At 45.7% G+C, this 10,284-nt stretch overlaps 1 non-coding gene across 1 annotated transcript; it reads left to right on the plus strand.

Moving 5' to 3' along the window:
• Nucleotides 1-4,185: 4,185 nt before the first annotated feature.
• Nucleotides 4,186-4,259, plus strand: trnai-aau (transfer RNA isoleucine (anticodon AAU)). The gene has a single exon. It is a non-coding gene; the product is annotated as a tRNA-Ile (tRNA).
• Nucleotides 4,260-10,284: the final 6,025 nt, after the last annotated feature.

Consider the following 10,284-nt stretch of genomic DNA (forward strand, 5'->3'; position numbering starts at 1 on the left):
TGTCGCAGGTTCGATCAGCTATGGCCGTTCAAGGCTGCCTGAGAAGTCCATCAGGGGGAAACACAGAGAGACAAAGACAGAGAGAGATAGAGAGATAAAAGTATAGAAAAAACCTAACATCAAGTTAGCAGAATTTAAGATGGAGATTGGGAATCATAGAAGCGTCACTGCACAGATGGAGGCCATTCAGCCCATCGAGCCTGTGCCGGCTCTCTTTAAGTGCAATCCAGATCGTCCCATTCCCCCGTTCTTTCCACGTATACCTGCAAATATTTTCCCTTCAAATACTTATCCAATTCCTTTTAGAAACCACGATTAATTCTGCTTCCACCACCCTTTCAGCCGATGCATTCCCGATTATATCTACTCCCTAGTTTAAAAATTTTTTCCTCATATCGCCTTTGGTTCTTTTGTCAACCACCGTAAATCTGCGTCCTCTGGTTCTCGACCCTTCCGCCAACGGGAGCAGTTTCTCTTTATTTACTTTATCTAAACCCGTCATGATTTTGAACACTTCTATCAAATCTCCACTCAACCTTCTCTGCTCTAAGGGAACAACTTCAGCTTCTCCAGTCGACCTACATAACTGAAGACCTCATCCCTGGAACCATTCCAGTAAATGTTTCTGCACCCTCTCTGACGCCTTCACATCCTTTATAAAGTGCGGTGCCCAGTTTTGGACAGTTGTGGAAGATTGTGAAGTTCCCTTCACGTATCTTGATATTTTGCAAGAGACCACTGGGCTCCCAGTTAAAATGATCTACCGCGGTGGAGTATCTCTCTGAGGGAAGGAATTGCAGCCCGTTATCTCCAGTTCATATTTATTTGAGCATTGAACAAAACTTTACACAATAGCGCCGATAGCACGGTTCCAACTTCTGCCGGAATACCCCATTGGGTTTCAGATCTAACGTCTGAACCAAGCGACTACCGCAGCTGCGAGCGCCTTTGATGCACGGCTGTTATTCAGAATGCACAGGGTAATCACAGGAGATTTGTGAGACTATATGTTCTTTCAGACAGGTTTCCAACTGGAGACATGCAGCCGCGACCGTCCGGACGTTGCTGTTTCACTTGTAGAATTGTCACCTGCCACCCGAGGAGATGGGGATTGATTCCCGGCCGATTAAGGAGGATTTTCTTTCTGCACCCCTGAAAAGAGATAGATTCACATTCAGCTTCAATCTGCACACCACGTTGAGACATTTTCCTTTCCCTATGTGGTGTTGCGTCGACAAACCCTCTGCATTCGAGCCACGAAACGTCAAACATGCTCTGGAATTAAGTCAATCCTGTATTCTGCAACGCTGAAAAGATGTGAAAAATTAATGAATGAATTTCCACTGAAAATAGTGACACAGGAGGGCTCGTCCGGGAATTTGAACCCCGGACCTCTCACATATCAATTAGTGAAACGCCCAAAGTGAAAACCATAATCCGAGACCAACGAGCCGTCAGTAACACAGCTGTGCAACCAGTCGAAAGTTTCCCTGCTCCCCACAACCGATCGCCTATCCTTTTAGACCGCTCTGTCCATCCAATCATCGAATCATAGAATGATTACAGCACAGAAGGAAGTCAATTCGGCCCATCCAGACCGTGCTATCTCTTTGTCAGAGCAATCCAGTTCGTCTCATTCCCCCGCTCTTTCCACGTGGCCCTGCAATTTTTTCCCTTCAAGTATTTATCCCATTCCTTTGTGAAAGCCACGATTGAATCTGCTTCCATCGTTTCAGGCAGCACGTTCTAGATCATAACAAGTCTCTGCGTAAAACAGTTTTACTCATTTCGCCTTTGGTTTCTTTTGCCAATCACCTTAAATCTGTGTCGTCTGGTTCTCGACCTTTCTGCCAATGGGAACAGCTTCTCTTTATTTACTTTTTCAAAACCCTTCATGATTTTGATCACTTCTATCAAATCTCCTCTCAACCGACTCTGCTCTAAGAACAATCCTAACTTCTCCAGTCTGTCCACGGAACTGAAGTCCCTCATCCCTGGAACCATTCCAGTAAATCTTTTCTGCATGCTCCCTGAGGCCTTCACATCCTTCCTAAAATGCGGTGCCCAGAATTGGACACAATACTCTGGTTGTCGACGAACCAGTGTTTTATAAAGGTTCAACATAACTTTCTTGATTTTGTACTCAATGCCTCTATTTATGAAGCCCAGAACCACTTTCTCAGCCTGTCCTGCCACCTTCAAAGATGTGTGCATATATGCCCCCATAACTCTCTATTCCAGCATTTCATTTAGAATTGTATCATTTAGTTTATATTGCCTCTCCCCATTCTTCCTGCCAAAATATATCACTTCGCACTTCTCTGCATTAAATGTTATCTGCCATGTGTCCGCCCATTCCACCAGCCCGTCTGTGTAATCTTGAAGACTATTATTATCCTCTTCACTGTTTACTCCAATTACTAGTTTTGTGTTATGCGCGAATTTTGAAATTGTTCCTGTCCGGACAAGTCCAATTTATTAATATATATCAAAAAGCAGTGGTCCTAGTCCCGACCCCTGGGAAACAACACTGTCTACCTTCCTCCAGTCCGAAAAAAAATACTTTCACCACGACTGTTTGTTTCCTGTCATTTATCCAATTTAGTATCCATGCTTTTATTCCATGGGCTTCGATTTTGCTGAGAAGCATATTATGTGGCACTTTACTTCATCGAAAAACTCAATGAAGTTAGTGAAACACGATTTGCCTTTAACAAATTCGTGATGGCTTTCCTTTATTAATCTACACTTGTCTAACTGGCTGTTATTGTTATCCCGTATTTATCGTTTCCAAAAGCTTCCCTGCCACCGAGTTTTAACTGACTGTCCTGTAGTTGCTGGGTTTATCCTTGCACACGTTTTTAAAAAGGGAGTAACATTTGAGATTTTCCAGTCGTCTGGCACCACCCCCATATCTCAGGACGATTGGAGATTATGGCCAGCAACTCTGAAATTTTCACCCTTACTTCCCTCAGAAACTAAGGATGCATCCGATCCGGACCGTGTGACTGACCCACTTTAAGTACAGCCAGCCTTTCTCGTACCTTTTCTTTATCAATTTTTATCCCATCCAGTATCTCCACGACCTCCTCTTTTACTGACTCTGGCAGCTTCTTCTTCCTTGGTGAAGACAGATGCAAAGTACTCATTTAATATTTCAGCCTTGCCCTCTGCCTCCGTGCATCATCTGCTTTTCTGGCCCCGAATCTGAATTTCGATTCCGATGTGGTGCAATGTCAAGTTGGACACTAACTATTTCAAGTCAACAATATTAGTCACTTTTCATCAAATTCATTTATTGTGCATTTTCTTACAGTGAAAACACGCATTGAAATCCAGGATATTGTATCGTCCCTTGGGGGTCATTGGACCATCAAATTTTGGGTTAAGAGCCGAACGCGCTAAATGATTGTGCCAGAGAAAAACATCACATCGCATGATTAACAACATTATTTTTTCACCGAGCTCAAGCTTGTGGTTGCAGTGACCAATGAACGTTATGAAATTAATTAATGAAACTAATGAAATTCTGTGAAAGATGAATAATTGTTGTAACCGATAACTTTGTGCTGCAGAATCACGGAAATACTAACATGGATAGTGAAACCTTAAATAAGTTTTTGTGTTTTGTATGTGATGCACTTTCACCATTTTCCACTTTCCAGACTGCATTTAAGGGTCTGGTTTCAAATATTGATAGTTTATGACACCTGTAATTTGGTACAGCCGTTGTTCAAGTTAACAGGAAGGAACAATAATTGTCCCTTCTCCAAGCACAAGTTGACGACTGGAGGTTTATCCGAAGTAAGTTCCTCAAAAGTATGTTTTTATGCGGGAACTGAAATAGAGCTTTTTCACGTAAAAGGCGAACATGATCAGCATTACACTACGGAAAACTCAGCACACAATTTTCGCAGTCCCTCAGTGTCCTGCCCACTGTTTTCACAGCGGGGCAGTGTTTCAGGGGTGGGCTTTCAATGTTCAGAATTAAATTTGTCGCATTAAAGTGCTCCTTATCTGTTAATTTCGATTTACACCCTTGCCAGTTTTATGCAGAAACAAGTAACAATGTTCAAGGGATGTGGTGTGTTCAATGTTCGTGCAACAACCGTAAAACGCAGTGTGAGAAGTAAAACACAGACCACCCAATGAGTGCCCCAAACCGATTGCCATAAGAAAAAAAATGGCCGGTTAGCTCAGTTGGTTGGAGCGTGGTGCGAATAACGCCAAGGTCGCGGGTTCGATCCCCGTACGGGCCATCAGTAATTTATGACATCATTTGAGTGACTTTGAAAATCCAGACTTTACAAACAAGGAAGTTCATGCAAAATTCAGAAGGAATCGTTTTTGGAATAGCATTCATTACAATGTTTGATATATCTTTGCCCCTGGGGCGGAGAAAAAAAAATCTTTCCGCTCATTTTTCATTTATCCTTCATTTCTCACTCACCTTTCCGTGTCTCCATCTCTTTCTGTCTGTCTCTTTTCCTATCTCTCCATTTCTTTCCATTGCCGGGACCATTCTTCCAGGTATGCTTACTGACAAACATTACAACCTGTGTCACTCAGTGTCCGGGTATGTTTACTGACACACATTACAATCCGTGTCACGCAGTATCCGGGTATGTTTACTGACACACATTACAATCCGTGTCACGCAGTATCCGGGTGTGTTCACTGAAAAACATTACAATCTGTGTCACTCAGTATCCGGGTGTGTTTACTGACACACATTACAATCCGTGTCACGCAGTATCCGGGTGTGTTTACTGACACACATTACAAACTGTGTCACTCAGTGTCCGGGTATGTTTACTGACACACATTACAATCCGTGTCACGCAGTATCCGGGTGTGTTCACTGAAAAACATTACAATCTGTGTCACTCAGTATCAGGGTGTGTTTACTGACACACATTACAATCTGTGTCACTCAGTATCAGGGTGTGTTCACTGACACACATTACAATCTGAGTCACTGAGTATCTAACAATGTGAAGCAACGAGTTTTATTCCCGCTGTGATATCTCTCTGTCGGTTTGCTGATAGACGTTTAACTCGGGGCCTGTTCCCTTCAACGGTCACAAGCAGTTAGAAACAGACAGAGCGGAGATGAGGAAAAGGCATCAGTTTAGGAATCAAATGCTTCAAATCAAATGTTCGCCGGCGCTGAGAGGGGCAAAAAAAAAGAGAAAAATGCAGAAAGAAATAAAGCTAAATAAAGATGCTATCAATATTTCTCATCCTTGATGCTTCTCTGCTCCTTCCCCAAGCCTCCAGCGCCGGTTAATATTTCAGTGTAAATTAATGCGAGATTCGACCCAAAGAATGAGATCCAAACAACCAAATTTTGCTGAAATTCGGAATTGAACTCGGGACTTTCAAATTTTTGCATTCTCAACTGAGCTGCATCGGCTCCATCCCAAGTTCGACTGTCTGGCACAGGCCTGGGACTGTGCCTGGGCGTTTCCTGCTCTGTGGGGCTCAGTACCACTCCGGGTGAGATCAGGAAACGCACCCCAGACCGGAAACTGTGGTTTTCCTGTTTTGTGTGGAGCAGGTGAACTGCCTCTGCCCAGTGTGACTACGTCGATGAGTTTCCAGCTCTGATGGGTAATTGAATCCCTTCCCACAGTCCCCACATTTCCACGGTTTCTCCGTGGTGCGGGTGTCCTTGTGTCTCTCCAGGTTGGATGATCAGTTGAAGCCTCGTCCACACACAGGACACGTGGACGGTTTCTCCCCGCTGTGAATGGTGCAGTGTTTTTTCAGGCTGTGTAACCGGTGAAAGCTCTTTCCACAGTCAGTGCACTGGAACACTCTCACTCGGGTGTGTGTGTCTCGGTGCTTTTCCAGTCACACTGATGTTTCAAATCTTCTCCCAGAGATAGAACAGACAAACATTTCTCCTTCCACATTCATAGGTCGATGATATTTAAGTCCTGATGAATCGAGTGACTCTGTCAGATCTTGACGTGATCTTTGGTTTGAATTTCCCGTCTGCAAATCCTCCCCTTCTAATACCCTGTAAAAGTTTTAAAAAGTCATCACTCTAAATACAGGATCGAAATTTGGAACAGACAATTCTAGTTTCTATGGAACTTTCTATCCTCTCTTTTCCGCCAAAGCCGTAAATCCCCGTCCCACACACTCTCCCTCCTCCCTGTGCTGAAATCCAAACCCATCCCACCATCTCCAATACTTCTTCCCTCCACTCCCAGTTTTCTCCCTCGCTCTCCTCTGATTGGGTTCAGTTCTACACCCGCTGTGGGCAGAGTGAGAATAAAATAAATGAGGCAATGGTTTTCTCTCCTGGTCACTGGGACCCAGAAGCCCCGCCCACTCTTTGTTCCTGGTCACTGGGACCCAGAAGCCCCGCCCACTCTTTGTTCCCGGTCAATGGGACCCTGAAGCCCCGCCCACTCTTTGTTCCTGGTCACTGGGACCCAGAAGCCCCGCCCACTCTTTGTGACCGGGGACTGGGACCCTGAAGCCCCGCCCACTCTTTGTGACCAGTGACTGGGACCCCGAAACCACGGCCACTCGTTGTTCCAGCGCCAAGATGGCCGCGCATGCGCCAAGATTCTACCATGACTTCCGCTCGCAAGATGGCGGCCAGTCACACTGATTTTCGGACGGCTGCTGGTCGGGCCTGTCACCGAGTTGCAAACACTGGGCCTGTGGACTCGGATTTGTGGCCTCAAGACGCCATCAGGTGCTTGTGATGCTTCTCCGCCTAACCAAAGGTCCAATTACTCCCCCGTCTTCTCCCGGCCTCCGACACGCCTGTTCCTCCTCAGTCCTTCGCCGCCACTCGCACTGCGCATGCTCAGAGCACAGCCCGGTCCTGGCACCGCGCACTGGACTCCTGTATTCATTGATAGGGCACATTCTGAGGCGCGGGGGACTGTGGGGAAATGCCCCGCCATTGAAAGCCGGAATTGGTGAACAGAAAATTAATTATTGTCATCCCATCGAGGTTGGTGCCAGGGAAGCAACAAACATAATAAATAAATAAATTATACAGAAACCCGAGTGCTCAGACCTTCCCCATGGTGCGAAGTAAACTGGCCGCTGCTTTTCCGTTAGTAAGTCGCAACTGTGCTGCAGGAGTTCCTCAGGGCAGTGTCCGAGGCCCAACCATCTTCAGCTGCTTCATCAATGACCTTCCCTCCATCATAAGGTCAGAAATGGGGATGTTCGCTGATGACTGCACAGTGTTCAGTTCCATTCGCAACCCCTCAGATAATGAAGCAGTCCGAGCCTGCATGCAGCAAGACCTGGACAACATCCAGGCTTGGGCTGATAAGTGGCAAGTAACATTCGCGCCAGATAAGTGCCAGGCAATGACCATCTCCAACAAGAGAGAGTCTAACCACCTCCCCTTGACATTCAACGGCATTACCATCGCCGAATCCCCCACCATCAACATCCTGGGGGTCACCATTGACCAGAAACTTAACTGGACCAGCCATATAAATACTGTGGCTACGAGAGCAGGTCAGAGGCTGGGTATTCTGCGGCGAGTGACTCACCTCCTGACTCCCCAAAGCCTTTCCACCATCCACAAGGCACAAGTCAGGAGTGTGATGGAATACTCTCCACTTGCCTGGATGAGTGCAGCTCCAACAACACTCAAGAAGCTCGACACCATCCAACATAAAGCAGCCCACTTGATTGGCACCCCATCCACCACCCTAAACATTCACTCCCTTCACCACCGGCGCACTGTGGCTGCAGTGTGCACCATCCACAGGATGCACTGCAGCAATTCGCCAAGGCTTCTTCGACAGCACCTCCCAAACCCGCGACCTCTACCACCTAGAAGGACAAGGGCAGCAGGCGCATGGGAACAACACCACCTGCACGTTCCCCTCCAAGTCACACACCATCCCGACTTGGAAATATATCGCCGTTCCTTCATTGTCGCTGGGTCAAAATCCTGGAACATCCTTCCTAACAGCACTGTGGGAGAACCGTCACCACACGGACTGCAGCGGTTCAAGAAGGCGGCTCACCACCACCTTCTCGAGGGCAATTAGGGATGGGCAATAAATGCCGGCCTTGCCAGCGACGCCCACATCCCGTGAACGAATAAAAAAAAACTCAGGCCCGACCCGCCCAGTCTGGTTTAATTGCTAAATGTTCTCTCACTCGAATTCAGACCTGTCATTCTCAGGGAAACTGACGATGTCTCATTTTTTCTGTGCCCGACCCGAGAGCCAGTTAGTGGCTTTAATAAGCTGTCAACAACTTTTGCAAAAGTGGAAGGAGGTGAAAAATTCCACGAGCGATGCCTCAATACACAAGGGACCACGTGCACTGTGACACCAAATCGAGGGCAACTTACACGGGACACCAAATCCGGGAACAACTTACACTGAGACACCAAATCCAGGGACCAATTACACTGGGACACCAAATCCAGGATACACGAACACTGAGACACCAAATCCAAGGACACGTACACAGGGATACGAAATCTCGAGACCACTTACACAGAGACACCAAATCCAGGGACCACTTGCACTGAGACGCCAAGTCCAGGGATCATTTACATTTGGACACCAAATACAGGGATCAGTTACACAGAGACACCAAATCCAGCGACCACTAAAATGGTGACATCCTTTTTGCACCTTCTCCAGTATCTCTATATCCTTCATATAATATGGAGACCAGAACTGTTCACAGTACTCCAAGTGTAGTCTAATCAAGGTTCTATACAAGTTTAACATAGCTTTCCAATTCTATCCCTCCAGAATCGAACCCTAGTGTTTGGTTTGCTTTTAAATGGCCATTTTAACCTGCATCACTAATTTTAGTGATTTGTGGATCTGTGTCCCCAGATCTCTCTACTCCTCTACCCCATATAGACTCTTATTATCCAAGCATTATGAGGCCTCCTTGTTCTTGCTACCAAGATGCTCCACTTCATCCTCATCTTTATTAAAATTAATTTGCCAATTACACCACCATTCTGCAAGTTTATTAATGTCTTCTTGTATATTTTTGTAGTCTTGATCAGTATCAGCTTTACCCCGCCCCAAACTGGTGTCATCCGTAAATTTTGAAATTGTCCATCCGATTCCCGAGTCCAAATCGTTTATATAAATTGTGAACAGTCGTCCCAGCACCGATCATTTTGGAACACCACTTTCCACCTTTTACCAGTCTGAGTAGCGACCCTTAACCCCTACTTTCTGCTTTAGTGCAGTGATCAAGAGAAATCTCATTACACAGGGTGTTGTGAAATTATGGAAATCACTTCCAAAGTTCTTTAATGACAAGTTCTCCTCATGTTTTTATCCAAGACATCACACAGCCCAGTCATTTACTCCAAATGTTGATGCAATGGTTCAAGCTAAGAGGTGCCAGGTATCGGGAGCAGCAGCAGCAATAAATAAAATCTAAACGTAAGTAAGTACCAATACAGTTAATCTTCATCTATTTCTAGTTTAATAACTTTTGCGGAATGTGGCCCAGGCCAAGTGCCATGATATCAGATCAGGCTCACCATCGAAAATGAGTTTGACACCCCTGAGATGGACAATGTGAACCCGGATTACCCTCATCCACTAACCGAGCAACTTCTTCAAAAAACTCAAGCAAGTTTGTAAGACACGACCTTGTTTTTCGGAAGCCGCGTTGAGTATCTCTAATGGCTCCTTCTTTTTCCCCGTGGTCAAAACAGCATCGCTTAGGATCCATTCAAGCATCTTCCCTCTGATCGAGGTCACACTGATGGGCCCGTCATCCCCTGTCTCTGATTTGTCCCCTTTAATGAAAATGGGAACTACGTGAGCTACCTTCCAATCTCAGGGGACAATCCCTGACTCTATTGAGCTGTTGAAGATACAGGCAAGGGGCTCACAGACCACCCGTCCCATCTCTTAAAACACCCGTGGGTGAATATCATCTGGACCTGGAGCACAATCTATTTTGAGATTTCGTATTTTATCCAAGATGACATCACTTTCTATTTTAATATTTATGATGTTATTGTCGACAGCGCATCCCACAGCTGGAATCTCAGCATCAATCACAGGAGTGTAGGCTGATGAGAAATAGTCATTTAACAGCTCTGCCTTAGCCTGGGAATCTGTCCTGAACTGCCTTTCAGTGGACCTAAACTATCTTTAATGGTCTTCTGACTCCCGACGCAGTTGAAAAGGCGTTTGCTTTTATTCCCACAATTGTGCACCATCTTCTTTTCCAATGATCTCGTAGCTTCTCTAATGGCTGCTTTTGTCCCCCTCGATTGTGGGTGATATTTGACACTGT

Source organism: Heptranchias perlo, chromosome 20 (assembly GCF_035084215.1).
Source record: "Heptranchias perlo isolate sHepPer1 chromosome 20, sHepPer1.hap1, whole genome shotgun sequence".
NCBI lineage: Eukaryota > Metazoa > Chordata > Chondrichthyes > Hexanchiformes > Hexanchidae > Heptranchias > Heptranchias perlo.